At 40.4% G+C, this 22,199-nt stretch overlaps 1 protein-coding gene across 1 annotated transcript in view; it reads left to right on the top strand.

Annotated features, from left to right (window-relative positions):
- Positions 1–8,223: 8,223 nt before the first annotated feature.
- The window catches only part of RNF144A (ring finger protein 144A), a 56,339-nt gene continuing 42,363 nt past the window's right edge, over positions 8,224–22,199 (top strand). The window contains exon 1 of the mRNA XM_009275594.2: positions 8,224–8,308. The gene's annotated coding sequence lies outside the window, so the exon portion shown is untranslated. The remainder of the gene's footprint in view (positions 8,309–22,199) is intronic.

Raw genomic sequence — 22,199 nt, 5'->3', positions numbered from 1 at the left:
TGGAGTTTGATATGAAAGAAAGGAAATTCTTGTTCTCCTCAAAAAAAAAAAAAAATCTTTACAGTCAAAGAAACTTAAGGGAAGTAGGCTTAAATGAAAGACAGTAGAAACCTGCCAGGTTACAGCAAGGTCTAGATCTTTAATAGTTTAAAGATTTCTAATAAATGTTTTATGGACTTTGTTTTTTGTTTCTTTAATGTTTGCCAATTATGCTAACAAGTTGTTAATCTTGGGGGGGGGAGGGAGAGGGTCTGAAGCAAACCAAGAAAATAACCTTTAAGTAAAGTACAACCTAATTGCTTCAGAAACAGCAGCCCTATGTTTTCCCTGTGTAACTGCCTGCATTACTGCAAAGCCTGTGTAAAACTGCTAGCAAGTCAAAATGGCCCATTCCTTCACTTAGCAGGCTGCTGCTCACCCACCCTCTGGGAGGAGAAGGGGAAAACCAGCACATACAGAATAAGGCTGTGGGGTCAGTGTTTATCTGATGGAAGAGAGCGGCTTAAAGGACATACCGAGAACTACCTGAAGCTAAAAGTGAACGGCCCACCTCTAAACAGGTATTTGGGGTGGTGATTGGGAAGACAGTAGGTATCTGTGTGCTTGAAAGTTGCTGGAAGGCTGCAGGAGGTTAGTATCTGATCACCAGCAAGTAGATCTTCCAAGAAACGTGGGAAATGCTCTTTAGAGAAGCTGTAGACCTGAGCGTAGGTGTTTCATGTTAGCCGAAGTCTTTGTCTGCTGTCCAAACGTTGCAGTGCTTGAGTGGGAGAAAATCAGAGGTTCCTCGAGATCTCTCCTAGACATTCATCAGAAGTTTGATTATTTCCATTCAGTGAAGATATGCAGAACTCTAGTACTTGAAAATGGTAAATGCTGTAACGTGACAATAAGAAATAATTGAGACCTAGGTCCCTGTCTGGTATGGACCCCTTACCTTGAATACAGACATCAGATATAGGCACATCATGTTTTGATGCATTTATAAAAGCTAAAGAGAACTTCATGGTAACTGTATCTTCTGTGATTGCATCATTATATGCTTAGGAGGTCTAAGTAGCTAATTGACTTTCTCTTTAATTGAGGTGGCTCCTGCCATTTAAAACTAATATATTTAAAGCTACAGTGATGGGAAGTCTGCAGGGATCAGAAGAGATTCTCTGATTTGCCTGAGAACTTTTTTCAAAATATGCTGTTCTCATGTTTCTCTAAAACAACAGTTACTTTTCATAATAATAGTAATACAAAAAACCTCCTCCAGTTTCATTTTTGCTTCCTACTCAGCAGCCATTCAGTACACTGAAACAAGGAAATGAGGATATTTTGAAATAGGGATACTTTGCATAAATTATTTCCAAAAATACTTGCTGGTTTTGAATGTTGACATTTCCTATGGAAGTTAACAGTTAAGTAATATAATGGAACTGGCAAAGAAAACAAGATATGAGTTCCTCAGAAAAGTATAATGTAAATATAGTGGTTTTCCTCTCAATGCAGTATACTTTCGCAGATGTCATCTATTCTGGGGAAGTACCACATATGCAAAGAGAGTGGCTTCAGGGCAATCTGTCTCAAAATGAACAAGAGCATTGGGCATCTGATGGTACATCTTAAAAGTGTATGCACTTTTAACATGTAAAGGCTTGGTGTGTCTGTAAATGAGTGAGCAGTACTGTATGGCAGGAAGATGTGAGTTATTTCAGAACCTTCTTGGAGGATTGTCTGGTGTTAGCCATGGAGGCAGCCAGGCTGAATGGGGGCCTTTGACTACTGTGGCATTAAGAATTACAGCATTGCAAGCCATGCTATAAATGAGTAACAGTGTACAGAGAGAAGGGGCTGTGTACCCTGTATACAGAGCTGTATTTTCCTTCCTGACGATTCTTGTTTGAATCATTTCTGTCGTCTTTTATGCTCTCTCCCTATGTTCTCCTGTGTGTGTAGGGGGGTGTTGGTTGGTTGGCTTGGTTTTGAGGCTACATGGGAAACCTGAGGCAGAAAACAGAAGATAAATCACATATCCAACTTCCTTTTCCATCAAAAGACCATAGTCCTCTCAACTGATAAAGCACCTTTGGTCAATGTGCTGATACAACACAAGATACAGGGGAGGAGCACTGGCAGTCACTGTACAGCTCTAATCCAACAGGTGTAGGGAGAGTACCCCCACAAAGTTCTGGGGATATAGGGAGCGTATGCCTATAGTGATAGTTATAGTGATAACACTGTTCATCAAGTTCTTCTTGCCTCCTTTTTTGCCTCTGTTTTGGCTGTGTAGCTCACTGCTAGTCAGCAGTGATCAAACCATTGCCAAGTCTATCCATCTGGCTGTAGACTATACAAAATGCAGTTGTACCTCTGTTGCGTGGACAATTTGTAGTCCAAAAGAAGTTGCCCCGTGTATTTCTCTTCACCCAGTCAATCTCTTGTGTGCTCAGGTTTCAAGGGGGAATGTAGGTGCTTCAGGACTGCAGGAATGTGAATCTAGGGTATTGAAAATGACAATTTCCTTCAAAAAAGAAAAAAGAAGTTGCCCCGTGTATTTCTCTTCACCCAGTCAATCTCTTGTGTGTTCAAGGGGGAAGGGGGAATGTAGGTGCTTCAGGACTGCAGGAATGTGAATCTAGGGGATTGTTTTTTTGACAATTTCCTTCATAAAAAAGAAAAAAAAAAAAAAAAACAAAACACAAAAACCCCAACCCAAAACCACTTACCTTTTTTCCAGTCAAATTCTTTGTGTGTTTCAAAGTACCTGAGATGAGCAGCAACTTCTCTGGTCCCTTTGACTGACTGTCAAAATGAGGTCAGGTTAAATCTGTGTAGAATTCCAGGTCACCCTGAACCTGTCCTTAGACTCCTGTTTAATTTCTCTTTAGTACTTTAAGTGAACAATAGCTTTAAAAAATATTTGCAATTGAGGAACTAAAAAATGGATTTACTTTCTCATACGTGTCTGAGGGATGGATAGAAATTTCCCAAAATTCAGCCATTTTTACACCATTTGGCTCTTCCTTCCAAATCATAGTCAAATTTTTTTAATATTTCTCCTTAAGTAACTAGACTAGCAAGCTACATGGGAAAAGCATTTCTTCCTACACAGTATTAAGACTGTTCAAAGTGTTATGATATGCCTATATCTCCCTTTTTATAGGAATCCATACAATATTTCATCAACTTTACTGCATTTGAAGATCATCTGGAAGGATTACAAAACCTTCTACAGTAAGATAAATATGAAATGCTGATTTCATTATGTTAACAGCAGGTGTTGATTGTTTGTTCTTCACTGGAAGAAAAAATAAATACAGGGAAGACATTTTCCACTCCAACTTTTTAATAAGCAGGTGTGTGTGGGGGGAGTTGTCTTCTCATGAAGGCTTAATTGTGTGTGCTTTTTCTATTGCACGTATTATAGTAAACCTGGTAGTTAAATCCAAGTTAAGACCACCTCTTCTTACAAATCTAAAATGACAAGGCTGCTTTTGCAAGTGCATCCAGGAGTTAGTAGAGTAGTAATAGCCGTCAGGTTCAAAGCAAAGCTAGTAATTAAATCTTCTGGCCTATCATGTTAGAAATGTAATATATTTCTCTGTTTTCAGCACACAGTATCTCATGTATTAGTGTGAACGGATCTATTAAAATACCTTTTATCACTGTGCTTTGAGCTTTTCTGTCTTCATGAAATCACGTAGCTGCTTTCTGTAAAAAGCCTTTAAAGAGCTTCCCACATCTGATCTGATAAAAAGCATCTTATTGTCATGAACTAGCCAGACGAATAACTGTTCAGCTGTGGTAACCTGAATAATGCTTGCCAAGAGAAAACGATGTGGGATATGTAAACCTGAGGTCATAAGGGGAAGGATTGTGGTGGGTGAGCAGCTTCAGACTCTGCTCCAGGGAGTACATGGGAATTTCACCTCCTGGCTTGAATGACAGCAGAGTTAGGCTGACTCTGAGCAGCAAGGAGCTTTACCCAAAGCTCGTATGTACTTCTCTCTTCACTAAACTGTGCGCTTAAGTTCTGCTTAAGTGTTTCAAGATGTAACTATGTAACCTCTCTGGCACAGGGATCACAGGACTTTGGTTTGGTTGCGGCATGTAAATACCTTGCACAGCAGAACTTCCCTGTGACGAGTGCATCGCGTCCCTGGCGCCTGTGGGAGCTGTTGCTGCCGAGGGATCTCATCTTTCACCCTGCGGTCCTTCCCTTTTTCTGTAGGGGTGACAGTGTAGGACTGTACGAAATGCAGTCTCCTGGCAAGGCTAAGGAGGCTGGTGAGGACATCATGTTTTGTGTAATCACACGTTGTCACTGCCATAAGTAAAGAATCCAAAGCTGAAATTCCCTCTTGTGCATATAACCTGTCAAACTTCATCCTTTTTCCTGTGTGTCCTTAAGCTTTCCTCCTTGGACCCTGTGGCTGCTGGGCGGTGAGCGGCATCATCAGCTCTGACAGGATGAAGTGGAGGGAGATGAGTTTCACGGCCGTTCATGCCCCCTAGCTACTCTCGGCTGACACAAAAAACAGATGAACCACGGGCTGTCACACAAATACAGAGCAGATCCCACAGCCTTTCTTTCCGCATCTGTCACTGGTCCTGTGCTGAGCCTGACACAGGTTTCCTAATTCTGCCTGTCAGCTTGTGGCTCTGTACAATAGAGCTTTCTTTTTGGGAAAACCATTACAGCATGTCAGCAAAAGCATGCTGGGTGAATGGAGCAGCAGCTGACTGCGAAATACAAACAAGTAGATGTCTGTGGGAAATAAACTGGGAATCAAGATGCTCCAGAAGGACTGGGCCCAGACCAGACACCATTTAACAGTTTCATTTGTAAGACAGAAGCTTAAAAAAAAAAAAAAAAGGCAGATTATGCTGTTACCAGTCTGTCATTCCCAGTTTTTAATGATATGTAAGCAGTCACAAAGAATTATTTCTTTCTTTTTGATGAGTAAAACGAAAGGTAGGTATGCAGGGTGTGGCTGAATACAGTTAGGTTTCAGTGACAAGTTTTCTGAACATCCATAGCGTGGGAGACTGCATCCTGGAGAGCAGCAACTCTGCAAAGGTATTAGGGATTGTATTGGATACAAAACTTTAAGTTACCAGTTCATTGTTGCAGGGAGAGGAGAGAGGGCTAATTTAATCCTTGGCTGATGGGATTTATAAAAGAAACATTTTTCTTTCTGCACAGCATTAATGACATTAATACTCAAATTCTGTACCTGGTCCTAGTTTTCACATCTTTGAAAGGTCTTTTGACAAGCAGCAGGAGGTTTACAAAAAGAGCCACAAGAATTGTTAGTGCTGAAAAAATTCCTGGTAGTGATTTAATGTGGAAAGGGTGGGGTGTGAGCAGCTTCCCCCCCCCCATTTGTTTTATTTCTAATTATAGGATCCCTGTCCAGGTAATTTTAGGACAGACTTCATATCATCCAAAGACAAATGTCTAAAACAGGTTGGATGGATTGATCTGTCAGGTCCATCTCTGAGATAGATTGCTCTGTTGGTGATGGAGGACAATGTCACCGGCTGATCAGAAGTAGGCAGCTGGCTCTTAAATGCTGGTAAAAAGTGATCAAGAGAAAACAGGCTGAGAAGGCTATTAAAATTATGGAGGAGGAGTTTGGGGTTTTTACATTAATTAAATAGCAAAAAAGGGTTAAAATGGCAAGGCGGCGTTCAGGGGAGACGACCATTGCTTATGTCCCTTCAGAAATACTTCTCAAAGTCAAATTTTCTTGGTTGAAGCCCAAGAAAAGGAGGAAGATCCTGAGTGCCCGATGAGCATTTTAGTTGTCTGACAGATCAGAAGGAAAAGACTGCATTTTATGTATTATGCATGTTCTTTCTACAGGATTTAGATGTACAGGTTCTTGTTGAATATCGTGATCAGCCTGCAGGCTGGGGGACTGGCAGGATGCTGGCTAACCAAGGAAAAGCCTCTTGGGAAAGCCTTGTGTGGGAGGAGAGATAAGAGGTTTGTCTGGCTCTGTGTAGAGCTTAACCTAGTAGCTGGATATCTCCAAGGAAATTTCAGAGAGGAGGACTGAAATTTCCAGTTTGGATAAGGAGAGAGAGGCCTGGAATAGGAGGTAAATCTGTGAGGTCCCTCTGTAGAGAGGATAACTGGATTTTTGTGGCTGGAAGAGATTGTCCAGAAGCAAACAGGAGGAGAGACAAACGCTGCTGATAGAGGAAATTGTTTCCTCAGGATCGCTCCTGCCTTTGACAGATAGTGGGAGAAGAGGGCCCCAGGAAGGCAGTGCTGGTGGAGCGATTAGTGAAGTGCTGAGTGAGGTGCTGGCAAGGGCAAGATTTTAAGAGGAATAAAGAGGTCAGGAGATGCCTGAGTTGGATGAAGCTGATGCAATGACTGAGAGTACTGGCCAGGACAAGTTTTGTGCTAAGGAAGAAGAAGGGCTGGCAGAAGAGCTGGAAAACATCTGTAGTAGAGCTGTAGGAAAGGAGTTTGCAGGCAGCTTAAAAACAAACCATACCCCGACAATATGAGAAGAGACTGAGCATCTTAGCTGCCTTGACAAGACAGTATCTTGTACTAAATTTCTTCTACTTTCCTTTTTTATTTTTTATTTTCTTCCTCCTCCCATTTAAAGAGCAAGAGGCATAACTAGAACCAGTGGCTGAAATTCTAAAAGGAAAGAAGGTGAAGGGCTGCAGCTCTTCAAACCAGCAAATTGCCCTTCCTACCATTAGAGAAAGTGGTGGATCTCTTGAGGTGCCCAGCCCAAGGCAGGTCATGTGCCCGGGCAATGTTTGTTAGCCATGTACAAGTTACTTGTCTTGCTTTCAGGATACTTGGGAAATGGGTAATAACTTGTGGTGTTCAGGTTAACAAGCTAATGCATCCAATGGTCCTTCTGACCCTAAGCTCCAGGAAGCTGTTTTCTTATTTTACAAGCAGATATACTGTAACGAAAATAGATTTTGTCACATTTTTTTTCCTCCTAAAATGTCAGGAGAATGTGGGAAGAGGGCAATAACGCAATTTTGTCAGATTTCCTAATTTTCAAGCAGGATTTGTGGCAAAGAAGCAAGTAGGAGGGGAAGGTTAAACTTAGGAGAATGTGCAAAGAAGGGAGGAGGGAATGTCTTTTTGGTAACAACTGTTGGTTGAATAACTGATTAGTAGCCTAAAATGTTGCAGTGCGCATGTATCTGAGCTTGTTCTATTAAAGGTTGCCTAAGCTGTCAGGCTATTCCTTCATCTACTGTTTGTTTTGCTTTTTTTCTAAAAGTATGGCAGATATTTTTTTCCATATCACATCCCTCTAAATGGAAATCAGAGTGGAGGATGAGAAATTTAGCAGAAACTAAATGCTCATTTTTAGAAGTTCCAAAGGTTAATGCACGCTTTGATAATTACAAGTATTTTTAAATAGCATGTCGTTTAAAACTTAAGATGAATAAGGAAGACCGGAATCTTGCATGTTTGGCTATAAACTAATGCCAAAGCTGCCTCTTTTTAGATTTGAATAAAGGACAGGTTTTACGCTAAAAACTACAGACTTAGTTTGAGGATGCAGGTTTTCTGAGTATTCACTGGAAAGGAACTGAGCTCAGAAGTTCTCTCTCAGAAATAATACTGTTGGATAAATCTGAAAATGGGAAATAGCTTGAAGTGAAAGTAGGATTCCTGCCAACTGCTGTGTTCTGAATTCTTCCTTGTCCCTGGCATCTCATCACATTTATTAAAATGCTCTGCCTACAGACTGATTTTGCTCAAAGTATTGGGCTTTGCATGTGGTTTTGTATGTATGTTTTCTTGGTACAGTTTCTAGAAATGCTTTGCTAAGTGTGTGGGAAGTTGTTGTAGTTCACTGTTGGTTTTGTACATAAGAAGTCCCTAAACCTAGTGCTGGATACAATTTGTGATCCTTCAGAGTATGTTTTCCTGAAGTTCTGGATCATGGGGGCTGCAGCTATGTAAGATGATAGTAAAATGTGGGGTTTTTTTTTTTCAGGCTATTGCAATAAAAAAAAAATCTCTTGTGTGATGGAATTAGTCTTCCCAAGCTGATAAGTACAAACTGAGCCAGTAAGGGCAGAGAGGTTAAGAGGTGAATTTTGTCTTTCTGCACTAAGACCACCTGTGCCACCACACAATTTAAAAGCTCATTGACAGAATGGAGCTGTTAGTTCCGGTTTTATACAGTCAATCTAATTAAAGTCTGACCTTTTATTTTTTGTTTTTCAGGCTTGTCTAACACTACCTTGAGCCAAATTCCTAGACTGGTTGGTGCTTTCTCATGGGATCCCTGTGACTGACAAAGGAGAGATTGTTGTGGTAGGCGTTTGCATTGACTGTCTTGACAACACTTGGCTTGGGCACAGACAGATGCAGTTTCCAGTCTTTCATAGGGCTCTTATGCCAACAGGAGCTGGGGCGGGGGGTGAGGGGAGGGTGGGGAAGGTGCCTGAGAGATGGGTTTTATAGTTTTTGGAATTGCTGTTGTGTTCCCCCCTAAAAATCAAAACCACATAGCCCAGAATATTAGAGGAGGGAATTTGTCAAAGTTTGCTTTTAATTATGGAGCTCTGGAATGAAAAGGGTTGGTTCATTTAACAGTTAAATGTAGGAAAACAACAAAATCTGCATTCTAGTTAACTTCCTAGCAAAGTCCAAGGTGCAGAGAGAAAGACTTGTTTTGGTGCAGTTCGATAACTGTCTTCAAAGCACAGTTTTACGGTACTACCTAAAATTAGTTTTATATTATTATTATAGTCTTTTATTTTTATATTTCTATAAAAATGTATCTATCTTGTCTCTATGTATCTTTATATCTCTGTAACAGAGCTTGTTTTGCTTTCATATATGGTCCTTGATTTAATAGTTTAATATCCCACAATACTACATTTTCGATTTTAAACAGCAGTAAATCCATACTCCAAATAAGGAAGTGAGATAATAAAAAAGTGATTTCTTTTTTGAGATGGCTACAGATCTATATGTACTCCATAGCAAATTGCTGATATATTTGATAAATGCATTTCCAGTCAATCAAAAAAAAAAAGTAGCACATATTTATCTTCTTGTCTTCTAGAAGGCAGTAAAAATTCTGTTTAAATAATTAAAGTCTGTCCATTTCTCTGTTTGCAGTTTGGAAAAGATCATCTTGTAAATATCACTAGAGCTGGAAGTGCTGCATTATGCTTACTCTAATACATGGCTATATGCAGAAATAATGACATTTTTAGTGTCTTCATTTGCCTGAGCTCATGATTTGCTGTTGATAGCTTTCCATTTTCCCAAGCAATGCCACTTTCACATGCATGCACCTTCTGGAAATAGTATTGAAAAGTAATATACTTACAGACTGGCAGATTTTAATTTTTTTTCTCCTTTCCTTTGAAACTCATGTTCTTGGCTTAATTATCGAAGTGTAATGATGTTCTTGCTTGACTTTTTCTGATCACAAGAAAAACCTCTTGTGAAGAAAACATACTCATGCCCTCATTGGCTTGAATTTAAGTATTGAGGTTTTACTGTAACAAGCTGTATGCACAGCTTGAGTAACATCTCTTAGTGTAAAGAAGTACTGTTTAATTGTAAAACTTGTTAAAATATTTTTAATCTGGGTTTTTTTTCTGCTCACTTTTTTAGTACTAAGTGAAAAAATCTTTTTTTGTCAATCTTTTTTACTAGCAGAAAAACAAAACAGGGAAAAAAGGAAGAGAGATTAAATAATTTAAAACTTTAAAACCAAAATGTCTCAAACTGTTTTCCATATCCCTTGCTTAAAAAGCAAGTTGAGGTTCAAACCACAATTCTACGGTTTCATTGCTTTCTTTATATTTTAACTAGTTGATTTAAAATTTAAATATGGAGAAATGGAAAGGATTTCTTGGGTCTCTCTCAGTTTGGGCTGTAGATAGTGTAATTCCCTTCATAAACTTTCAGTTTACGAGTGATCAGTATTTCTGCTCCCCCTACTTTTGGAAAGCTGTAATAGAAACATGTAATGCATCTCTGATACTTAAAAACTTGAAGAAAGTTTCTATAATAAATGGACAATGACAAGTTTATACATGTCTGTCCTTGTAGTCAATGATGTCTTCTTCGCTTAAATAATTCCTCTCCCATGGTGTGATGCATGTCACCCTGCATCGTGTATTCAGGGAGTGACTAATCTCTTCTTGATCTCCACGTGCGAAGCTAAATAAGCCAAGGTCCATTAGCCTCCATCCCTGAGATCAGCTCTCCATCCCTCTCCCTGAGAGTCCCATGCCTTCAGGCATAGCGGTCTGCCTCTGCACCCATTCCCCACCATCTTCTTATCAGCAGTGCAGCTGCAACTGCTCAACTCCCTGTTTGTTTAGTTTTCTGCTGAGGTGTTTCTAAAGATCCTCAAACCTCTCCAGGCACCATATCCCCTTTTCTGCAATACAAGGGGAAAAGTGTGTGTAAAGTACCTCAGGACCTGTGTCCAGTCTCTGGAAAAGCATGCAGAGCTGGTCTTTCTTTTTTCTTTTTCTTAAAGAAGTAGAAACCTCATTTTAGTGTCATTGTTCTGGCAAATGTGAAACAACTGTGGACTTCTATGATCTTTTGTGGACTTCTGTGATCAGTGTGAGAGCAGCTCTGACATATTGTGCACATACATAGCTGAAATGTGCCTTGAGTTTTTTAATCTTTCTGCTGCCCGCCAACCCTATTTCACTGAAATGGCTCTGAAGGATTACTGAAGTGGAGCATATCCTGGCAGAGCTCTGTATTGGAAAATACTTGTGGCATACGGATGATCATGAGGTATTTGTGTAATGAATAAAAACATACCATACATAGTTCAGGCTATTAACACAAAGCAGAGGAGTGTTGCCCTCTGGTTTTCCTCATCTAGCAGGCAAGGAGCCCACTGCTCCTGTCAGTGCAATAGTGAACATAGTGGCAGAACTCATTGATCTTTCCGAAGGATCTAGAGAAAAGCTTGTGCATCTCGTCATCTTTAGAGATGCTTTCATAGACATAGCTTGCTCCTGCTCATTAGTAGGGAGAGGGGAGCAGATGGGGAAAGTCAGAGTTTGCCAGTAAAAGGCAAAATTCTTCTCTAATGATCTGGTGTTGGCTTGAAATTGTTGGGCTTTCTTATGGAGTTGTTTATTTCTATCTCATTGTTTATAACCTTAAAATAGTTATAATGTTTCTTTTTTTTGTGGAAGGAAGTGATCAAAATATCTGAAGCAAAGCCAAAATAAAGATAATGTTTTCCAAGTAGCTGTCGGTGACCCTAATGGCAGCTGAGACCTCTATAACTGAGTCAATGTACCATAATTTAGTGACAAGTGTGCAGTGTGGATGATCCAGCTCCAGTGACACATTCATGATTTGCACTATTATTATGTTATGTCTTGTAGCAGTAGCCAAAGGCACAGCTTGGCTCAGTCCAACATAGAAAACTTTGATAGCTAAAATGAAATTTATCAAATATGTAAATATAATCTGCCTACAAAAGTCAAGTAGTGGGTTTTTTTTCAACCTGTGACAAGAAGAATTGCACTGCAGAGGTGACAAACTCATGCTGTGGTGACAGCCACAAAGTAAAGTTTGTTTTTAATTATACTTCATGAAACAGGATGTGAAATTAAACCTATTCATTGGCTTCAGTCCACAAAAAAATCTCCCCCAATAGCAAAGAAAAGTTCAAAGGTGGGAGATGACTTTTTTTAGTAAGCAAAATTTTTGAAGTAATTTATATCAGTTCATTCTAGAGCCATCTGCATTCCTTTGTTTGCCTGGTTGTTTATATGTATGGGTCTGTGGCTTGTGCAGAGCAACATGGAGTGGTTTTAACCAGGCAAGGGCTTTTCAGTCTTCAAGGTTTTCAATTCTTAGTTCTGAATGTCTCACTATTACTACAGAAGAACCTAGCATCCTATTGAAATAAATAGCTGTAGGTTGCATTTCTGGGGTTATATTTCAAATACTGGAGGCTTTTTCTTTTTTTGTTGCTGTTTTGTGTTTTTTTTGTTTTTAAACCTAGTATTAGTTTCTAGTAAGTTCAGATTGAATAAGAGGTTTTGGGGTTATACCATATGCCAAAAACTAAATGGGAGTTATTATCTCTCCTCCTTTTGCAGTATGTAGAACTGAAATCTGGCTGCAAATGTTCACTTTTGAACAGATTCTGTGTATATGTGAAACTGGCTTTCTGAATAGTTTGTTCCAGGTATCTGTGTAACTGGCCACTTTTCTGTTAAGAAGGGGTTGGAAGAGTCAGTGGAGTGTGAAGGGAGTAGAGGACACTGACTACTGCAGATGCACAAAGCAACAGGGAAAAGCAGTAGGATTCCAGTACTTAAATGTGCTGGAATGTACTGGCAATCTACAAAGTAGGGAAAGAGGCACAAGTCAAGATACTTGTCTGCTGTTTTGTATTTTGACCTTCATAGAGAAGAGTTAGGCAACCACTGCATACCAGTCCTTGTAGCAATCTGTCTTGTGCAAAAGGGTCTCGTTGCTGCATAACAAAGTCTGTTCCTGAGCTTTCACAAGCAGAACTTCCACTTTTTCTACTTTTTTTTTAATGCAACTTACACGAATTAATTACAGCAGTACTTGAGAAATTTTCTTGCCCCTTCATAGATTCAGATGTTACAATGGGGCCTCTAATTTTATCTCTGATCAGTTTTTGATTCTCGTGTTAGTATATTGATCCCAAGAGGGATCAATAGGTCTTTCCATGTTTGCTGTCATCTCAGTATTACTGAATCTTCCTCCCATCGCCAATAGCTAGAAATTAAGCTCTTCCTTCTTTTTTCTTTAATTCTGGCTCACTTTCTGCATGTCCCAATCCAGTTTCACTTCCCTATAGAATTTGCAGGTTGGCTTGAAACCATCCTGCAGGATAAGAACTGCCAGGGGGAATGAAGTTGCCAAAGAGCTCTGCATCTCAGAGAGGGGACCTGTCAGCTTCATCCCTTTCCTTTGCCACCATGGTAAAGGCTGATTGACATGTTAATCGGTAGTCTTTTTAATGTCTCTGTCATAATTTTGAGGTGCTGGTTCCCATTTCTGTAAAGACTAAAGCCCAAGGCTGAGGAAAAAGCAGGTTGGGTGGCTGGTCTGTCACAGGCATGAGCTGAGCTGCGCAAGCAAAGTAGTTTTCTCAGGGGCTGTGGAAGGAACTTCTCCAGGAACTTGGAGCCCTCTCAAACCTCACTGCTTGCTGTTCCAAGCACAACACCCACTTTTCAACCACGCTTTCTTTAACCAAAACACAAAGCCAATCTCCCCAGAAGAAAACACTTCATTTCGAGTATTAGTAGAGAAGGCAGGAGAGTACAAACTGTGACACAGGATAATTATATTGCTTTATGCACTACATACCACTCTGCCTGCTTTTTTCCATCTGTTAAGTCTCTGACTACTGCTGGTGTTGCAGGAACCCAGGCCTCCTGGTTATTTCAGGTCGCTAGCAGGTATTGGTGCATCCTCCTCAATCCAGCTCAGTTGATTTAAACCTATGCTTAGAAGTTAAGTCCAGTTTGTCACTCAGTATTGAAATGTTGTGCCCAAGTGCAAGAGCCTGTATTGCTGACCAGCGCCTGGGGGAAGAAGTCTCTGCCCAGCAGCCCTCGCTCTAGTGCTATTTTTCTGTGACCATAATTGGTTCCTTTTATATTGCTTTGTGATTATTTTTTTTTCCTACTGATTTTTCTTGTCATCTCTATCAGGCATTTTTACAAATGGTTACTTACTTTTATTCATTTGCTAACAACCACATAATTAGAAGCCTCATGTGGTCAGCTTATGCTGACCACATATAACATATAAAACATTATATGTTTTTAAATCTTGTATTTGGATGTTTCCTGGTCTGCATGTCCTTCTCATTTTCACTGTCTTCTGTAGACCTTCATTAGTGGGGTTTGGGTTTTTTGTTCTTTTAAAGTATGGATAGACTACAAATGTGCTGGTAGTTACTGACCTAGTTGCTTTGTCAGTCGTATTCCCGAACTCCCCACTAACTCAACTGTGTGACTTCAGCTATTAGACTTCAGAGGCTTAAAGCTTATGTAGCATTGCCTTGGCTTACAGCTGGTGCAGTATGTCTGGTGCAAAAACCTCCCTTTAGAACAGAGTTTGGTATGGATGAAAAACCCTGAATTTCCCATCTTCTGTTGCATTGTGGGGTCTTCCTGCACTGCTCTGGCCTTTCCCACTTAAATGAGATCTGAAGCCCACCAAGCACCTTTGTTCAAGTTGCGATGCTCTTGCTCCCATTTGTGCTGACCCGTGTAAAGGAAATGCACTGCCCTTGGGTCTCCAGTTCTTAAACAAATGGCTTGTTCCAACTCTTGGAGAAGCAGCAGCCAGCTACTGTGCTCCTCCCTTTTGTTTATTTTTTAAAGTAGCACTGCTTTGCTCTTGAATCTATTAATTGGTTTCCTGCTGGAAAGAAGCTAAAAGGCTGCCTTTGCAAATTAACTAGGGCAAAATACTGTATTAGTAGACAATGTAGGTTAACCAAGGATTTTGGAAAAGAAATGTGGGATACCTTTGATGGTTAAACACTTGTTCTTTGGCAGGGGGTTCTTTTCATTAAATATGGAACAGGAATTCAAAGACGTTCCAGGGTTCAGTTCCTTCCCTCTGAAAGTTTTCTTCCTGTCTAGTTTTAATACTGACAAACTATTTCATCCTAAAAGCATGTAGAGCTCTTAACTCCTAACCAAGCAGTTATTCTCCTTTGACAAAAAAAAAATCTAGAAAATTACTTCAGGCCTGTGACACAGCTTACTCATGTAATAGACTATCTTTAGGAACATTAATATCCATATTTTAAATGAAATTTCTATTCTTGGCCTCCTAGATTGCTAGGTGCAATAAAGTCAACCAAGAGAAAGCAATCAGATTGAGTTTGTTACTAGGAATATCTAAAAACAAACCACAAAAGCTAATTTTAAGCAGTGGGTTGCAATCTATGTTGTTTAGTTTAGAACCTCTGGAGCAATTCTTTTCCAAATGTCTCTATTTTAAACTGGTATGTCAGACCACTGTGGCTGCTCTTTCAGGGTATCCTTAACATAAAACACGATAGTGACCATTAAAGTAAATAGGAAAAAGTAACAATTACAGAACTTACTAAGAAATGAATCTTTTTTTGGTACAGTGGATTCCCTTTAAATAGGGGGGGTATGTCTCAAGAGCTGGGTGGGTGGTGTGTGTGTGTACCATGTTACTTGGCTGGGACCATAATGAATGACCTCATCTGTGATCTTCACAGAAGCTGAAAAAGAGGGCAGGCTTTTGCGGTTTATGTCTTGTTTGGTTTGGGAAAGCACGAGTTGAACTTGGAAAGATTCCTACTATCTAAAATGTTCAACACGCGGCCTCTGGAAGGTGGAGAATATCTTTAACTGCCATTTTTAATTCAGCCTTTTTAATAATAACTTTTTTCCAGTAAAATTTTGTTTTACTAAGGCTTTTCTGCTTTATTTTTTTAACATTGAAATAATGTTAAATGGTTGACGTGATTGCTTCTGCTTTTTCAGGCTGCATACAAAAAGGGAGGAAACTACAGGAGTCAGAACTGCTCAGACAGATATTGTTGCAAAGATACTTCCTGACACCCAAGTGGGTCTACAGAAAATGGTTGTCCACTAAATTCAGCTGCTTATCCATTTTTTTGAGGCACAGAATTTAGTACCAAGGATATTAATGTTAGTTGAATTTTTATAACTTTGTTTGCATTGACGTTAACTTCTGAAACCTGTGGTCCACTGCAGCATGCACTATGCAAACATAAAAGAAAGTACAATTTCTCTCCCACAGAAGAGTTTGCAGTCCGAGGGTGATACTGACCCTATTCTGGGTATCTTACAGTATGGAGCAAGACCTGACCTAGTGTTTAAGGTAGTTTGTTTGATTTCTGTTAATAAGCTGGCTGTGACAGTGCAGAGCAACTGTCTGAGTATCTGTCAAGCTTCTGAAAGCTTGACATCAGACATACGGCGTCAGACATAGCTGATGTCCAAGGTGAGAGGCTTGACGTAGATGTTTTACATAGGGAGAAACATGTCTTCAAAGAGCTATTAGCTGTTTCCTGGGTATTGTTTTTGTGGGACAAACTTTAGTCACCTTTCAGATAATGGACTGATCACTTGGACTTGTGGAAGGAGCTCATTTTATGAAGTAGCTTAGGGAATATGTTGTGTATATCAATCCTTTAAATGTAAGTGTTGCTGCTTTATTTTGTTTCCTTCTTTAGGAAGTAAAATGACTTAATTCTGGTAATGTTAACTTCCTTTAAAAACCATCAAGGCTCACTGAAGAAAACTCTTCGTTTGACTGTTTTGTTTTTAAAGCTCTTCTTTGTGCTCATCATTCTAGGGGTTTATAAACTTAAGCTGCCCTAGAAATGTTTTCCTCCTTGCCAGAATAAGTCTATGCAAATTTCCCTCACTTTATGCTGCATGCCAGATCTCTCTGCTGGGAAACTGTGAAGAATAAGTGTGTGTTTTCTATCTATCACGCCCAGCGTGCTCTCTGCTAGTAAGCAGGTCAGCACTGTGACCCATAAGAAGTGTGCAGCGAGGGCTCTGTTTCAGTATCCTTCCTGCTCACACTCACGAGCAGGTAGGAGTTACGGATCGAGCAGAATGCAGGTGGCTTGCACAGAGCCACAAACCAAAACTGCTCCTATGAATATGCAGCGTGGGATACACCCAACACGCCAGAACTGAGTACCTGTTGCAATGTGTGTGTTAACTAGGGGAAGGGGTTAATATGGTCTAGGAGTGCTAAGAGGCAATGCAAAATGTTAGCAGGCAATTCCTATCTTGTGAGTAGGCTGTCACTTTCACTACATATCAAATCTATAGCGGTCAAGTACTCTGATCATGCTGGGTGTTTTTGCATTGCTTCATTGTTACCTGAGGTGTTCCCTCTTTAGCAGGATGAATTAGCAGGATGAATTATGTGAGCATGTAGAAGGTGTAAGGGACTGACTTATGTACCTTCAGTTTTCTTTCTAACAACACAGTGACATGTAAGGCAACATGCTTTTTTAATTTATTTTATCTTCTTATTGCAATTCAAATCAACTATGCTGATATCATGTTAGAAAAGCTTTATTTAAATTATTTTTTGATAGCTTATTCTATACTGAGTTGATATTTTCCTTTAACTTTGAACATCTGTTCTGTTTGGGTAACTCAAAAGTCAAGTCTCTTCCATAATATTAAAGGTTAAAAAAACCAAAAAGTCCTAATCAGCTCCATATTGTCCTTACTAAATGAATTAGTTGACAGGGAAAGCCATTTACAAATGTAGAACTGCCAGTAGTTTTTTCTTAAGAATTAGTTATAAATGAGGAAAGAAAAACTACAGTTCAAGCTCTAAAAGCAGCTTAATTTACTACAATTAATCAATGAGTAAGAGAGGGGAAAACTAAATGGAAACTAAAAGTAATAAACCAAGGCCCAACACCTATTGATTTTTTTTAAGAGCTGTGCTCGAGTGTACAAAGCAGTATGGAGAAAATCCCAATAGCATTCCTCTGCATGTGTTCCCTAAATCAAAGGTCTGTAACTTATCAGTACTTGTTATCTAGACAACTGTAGCATGGGGAGCCCTGAAGGGAGTGTTTCCACTGTGGTGAACCTGTGCTCTTTCCTTTCTCTTCCTTACGCTTTCTGCTGTCTCTACATGCCCGAGTGCTTCAACCTTTGGTTTCGGTCTTTCTGCCTTTGTTGTTGCAGAGGCGTAATGCAGAGTCTCTGCCACAGGCAGATGGGGTACTACAGTGCTTCTGCTTTCTGCAGTAAACAGGTACATGTGTTATACTGGAAATGCTGTTAAATGTGGGGAGGGGGAAAAACAACACCAACAGAGCAGGAAGCATTACTATGCAACAGTAATATTACTGTGAAAGATTAGAGCTAGGGCTGATGTTGAGGCCAAGACATTATACCTCTGAAAATACTGCAAATGCTGATTCTTACTCTGCAGAGGGAGAAGCGAAGGAAAACATGCACTCAGGCAGCTAATGCACTGCTCATCCACCCACCAGCCTATGTGATGTGGTAGGTACCAGCTGATGTGTCTGAGGCACGACTAAACTGTGTGAGCTGCTCAGTTATGCAGTAAGCTTGAGGCAGAAGAGGTTATCAGTAGTTTCTTATAACTCAGGTGATGTTCTAATCAGTAGGTCATCCTTTTTTTTGGTGTGTGCAATCTTAATGGTTCACACTGACATAAGAACTTTCTCTTGATTGTGTTTGAAGGTCTTCCAAGGCCTGTGCTAAATGACTTGACTGGACCATCAATAAGGAGGTAGGAAGAAACCAGACCAAATTAAATGTCTGCCCCTAGTCAAAGTGTTATGACATAATAAGAATCTGTCTGTAAGTTCCCTAGCCCATGTGAGTGACAGGTCTGTGCCCAGGCATGTGCTGATTGAATGTCACATCGGGACATGACTTCGAGAAACATAGTTGGAACATGTAATTCTGTAATGTGTGAAAGGAAACTTGGGAACAAACAACACTTTATTCACCAAGCTAGCATGGCTGAGATATTAACATAGGCCATAATATAATTAAATTTTGTAACACTGCTTAAAAAAGGCAAACTGCTCCTCTCCCAGAGAGAAGAGGAAAACTTGCCAGTCTCCTAGTAGAACACCCTGACCTCTCCTGTTTGGCTGACCTGGGCTACCTTGCCTTGGATACTGTGCAGTGGAGGTGAGACTGAAGAACTGGATTGTGATGCAGATGTGATGGGAAGAGGGCAGGCTGCTTCAAGCAGGAGGACGTTAGAGCAACAGCATTATGTATAGGAAAGGAGATAACCCAAAGAAAATAGAACTTTTAGGAGGATGCAGGGAAATGATCGATTGGATTTGAACAGTGCACAGAGTGAGATCTGAATCCAGAGTCATCAAGTTTGTCAGGCCAGAAGTTTGTTGTAAAATGTCCTAACTGATAGGTGTAGTTTTTATCATGTGAAGCATCAGATGATATGAAGGTTCGACTATTTGGTGAGAGATGCAGGAATTCTCAAATCTTTTCCTCTCTTCCTCATTTTTAAATTTGGTACTACTATTAAGAGAAACAGTGAGTAGCTAGTACTGTTGATCAGGCTAGATTCTGTTTGCAGGATGTACCGAGCAGGCTGTATCAGAGTTTTCTTCCTCAAACACTGGGGGAGGGGTGTGGAATCTTACTGATCTATAATTCAGCCAATTGCACAGCCCAAGCCATTGGATTTATTGTCAGGAGATGGAATTCTTCCAGAAAGATGCGGTGTGTTTTTTTTTCTGTTTGGGTGTGTTTTTCCTTTGGCTGTGGTGCCTGTTACTAGACATACAGTCTCCCTCTGAAGGCCTTCAAAATCACTTTCCTTCCTCTCATTGAGTAGGTAATGTAGGCAGTTATCTTAGAAAATCTGCTACTTTAGGCACCAACAATAGGGTGACTATCTTAGGTAGCCTGAATCCCATCCTAGGTTCCTCCTTATGCTTAGTCTTGTGTGTCATGCCGACTTGGTGGTGAGTTTGTATACCATGGCATCTAATTCAAATACACTGTACTTTTCTGTCCTCTGAAGACTAGAGGGGCAGTTCTGGGTCATAGCTGATGCATAGTGAGATATGGTATGATGGAAGCTGTTACTTCTGCAGTGAAGGCGTCCAACTTCTTTAGGCATGGTTTTGGAAAAAGTAAAAGTAATTTTCTAGATGGCTGTAATCTGCACAAACAATTTCTATGAAGTTTTATTCTTTCTATGAAGAGTCTTTCTCTTTTGTACTTCGGCAATATTTTCTTCCTAGTCCTATAGACTATATGTGCTCTGTTGGTCCTTCTCCCTCTTAATATTGCTAGTGAAAGATAATTCTTCAGAACAAGGGAGAACTTCATGCTAATCTCTGAGGGGCAGATCCGGGGCATGAGACTGGGAACTCGCTGTCCACACTGGGAGCTGTGAAAAATGCTGTCTCTTACAAATATCTGCCTGGAATTTTGTGGTGGCTGTTGAGTCACAGGAGCAAAGAGAGCTGTGGGTAAGTTAACCAGACTTCACCCCGTTCTGACTGCTGTTTTCAGCTACCAGCATATCTGCTTTGTGATTCAAGTATAGTATATGAAGGGATGGTACTTGTGTATGTGTTATCTTACAGCTAGGATGTGAGCTGTTGTTAAAACCTGAGCTCCACTGTTAGTATACAAGTATAAGACAGCAAGAAGGTTTGCAGTGGGCTTTTTCGATCCCATGTACTTTGTTCCTTCATCTGAGACTTGTCAAGTGCTATGGAAGTGCAGCACTGGGCAGTGTACCAAACATGCGTTTTGCCATAGCTGCGAGGAAAAAGACAACTTTGACTGGTGGAAATGAGAGAATTGCTAAGCTGGACTCTCCAAGTGTCTCAGTCAGAACTAGGGCTCCACTCCCGTTGTTCATATTTGCATTTTCTCAGTAATTTCACACAGCTTTAAATGTGGTTTCTAGCTTTAAGCTTCCAAGGCTTTTCTCTTCCCTTCCCCCCAACAAAGAAAAAACCCACAGAGCTCAAGCTTGGTGTCACTTGGGTTTTGTGTAAACATAGCTCTTACTTTTCTGAGAGAGTCAACTGTGGAGAAGGAAAAACCTTGTGGTATGTTAAAGTTTCAAACTGCTCCTTACTGATTTATTGCTAGTGTGGAGACAGCTCAGAGTGTGCTAATTCATCAGTTCCTTGTAAGCAGAGAGGAGGGAAAGAATAGGAGGAAGCAAGGAAAGGGGTGGAGGGGGAAAGAGTTGGGGAAGAGAAAAATAAAGATGTGGGAAAATGTTAGGGATGGGAGGAAAGGCATAGCAAAGCAGTTGTTTTTGACTGGGTGGTTTATGAGTTTCTGGAAAATAATAAAATAAGATGTTACCCTAGAGAGCAGTGGAATTGTTTGTGCCCTTGTTATTACTGTTGCCTTCACAAGCTAGAAAATGATTCAGTCATGAGTGACTTATTGCTGCTAGACAGTGTTCGGGGGTTGTTGCAGCTGCGAGTTGCATGCTTAGGTTACAACTGGCTTTGGTTAAGACCAGTCTCTTTTAGGTTGGCTTCATCTTATCTGACTTTAAGACCTCTTACAGATGTCTGATCGATTCACCCTGGGATCTTTTCATTGTGGGAGAGTTAAGACCAGCAAGAGGGCAAGGCCTATGGGTGGAAATTTAAGGTATTAAATGCAGGTGGCTACTGGGTTACCTGTAGCCAGTAGTAGAGCTCTAGTTGGTATGGCCAGCAGAACTGCCAGAACAGTAAGCACACCCTAAAGTAGAGGCACCTATAGCCCATAACTATAATGGGAGCTCATAGCTGGAAAACTCGAAAGTATCTCCTTAGTCATGTTAATGTGGAGTAGGACTTAACTGTGTTCTGAGCTGCCTGCCTTGGCTGATGAACACTAGCTGCATAGCCCTTAGTGTACTCATGGTTTTGAGTATGAATTCTTTTAACAAAGGTGGTGGCTACAAGGTGCAGAATACTCTCTAAATCTGAAAACTTAGTAACCATCAGTTGTTTTCCAGTAGAAGCAAATCTGAAAACATTCAGCCAGGAAAATGAGTTTGACTGTTTCTGATTTTGTCTTCTGATAACCGAAAAAGTGAAGTCAACAGGATGTTGCTTTTTCACTCTGAAAGTCTCCTGGTTGTTGCTGGCATCTACTGAAATGGTTATTCATATCACAACTCCTTTCAAGAAAGATTATACTGCTTTTGTTGTATTCAGCTGTCAGTGGAGAGGGGAGGTTTGGCTTTTTCCTGAACTCTTGTTCCTTTGGTCATGATGCTAATAAGTTGTTTTAATCTGTACTTGATCTCAGAGTCTCACTATTATTTCAATCATGTAGTCTTGGCTCTGGTTTGTTGAAACTTGGAGAGAAGAGGAACAACGGAGTGTAGAGTCACTCTTCATGGAAAAAATCTTCCTTATTTCATAGAATCATAGAATAGTTTGGGTTGGAAGGGACCTCTAAAGGTCATCTAGTCCAACCCCCCTGCTGTGGGCAGGGACATCTTCAACTAGATCAGGTTGCTCAGAGCCCCGTCCAGCCTGACCCGGAATGTTTCCAGGGATGGGGCATCCACCATCTCTCTGGGCAACCTGTGCCAGTGCTTCACCACCCTCAGCGTAAAAAATTTCTTCCTTAGATCTAGTCTCAATCTACCCCCCTTTAGTTTAAAGCCATTCCCC

This window comes from Aptenodytes forsteri, unplaced genomic scaffold (genome assembly GCF_000699145.1).
Source record: "Aptenodytes forsteri isolate BGI_AS27 unplaced genomic scaffold, ASM69914v1 Scaffold94, whole genome shotgun sequence".
Taxonomy (NCBI): Eukaryota; Metazoa; Chordata; class Aves; order Sphenisciformes; family Spheniscidae; genus Aptenodytes; species Aptenodytes forsteri.
The sequence above is the reverse complement of the archived record's forward strand: the minus strand, read 5'-3'. Positions and strand labels throughout refer to the sequence as shown.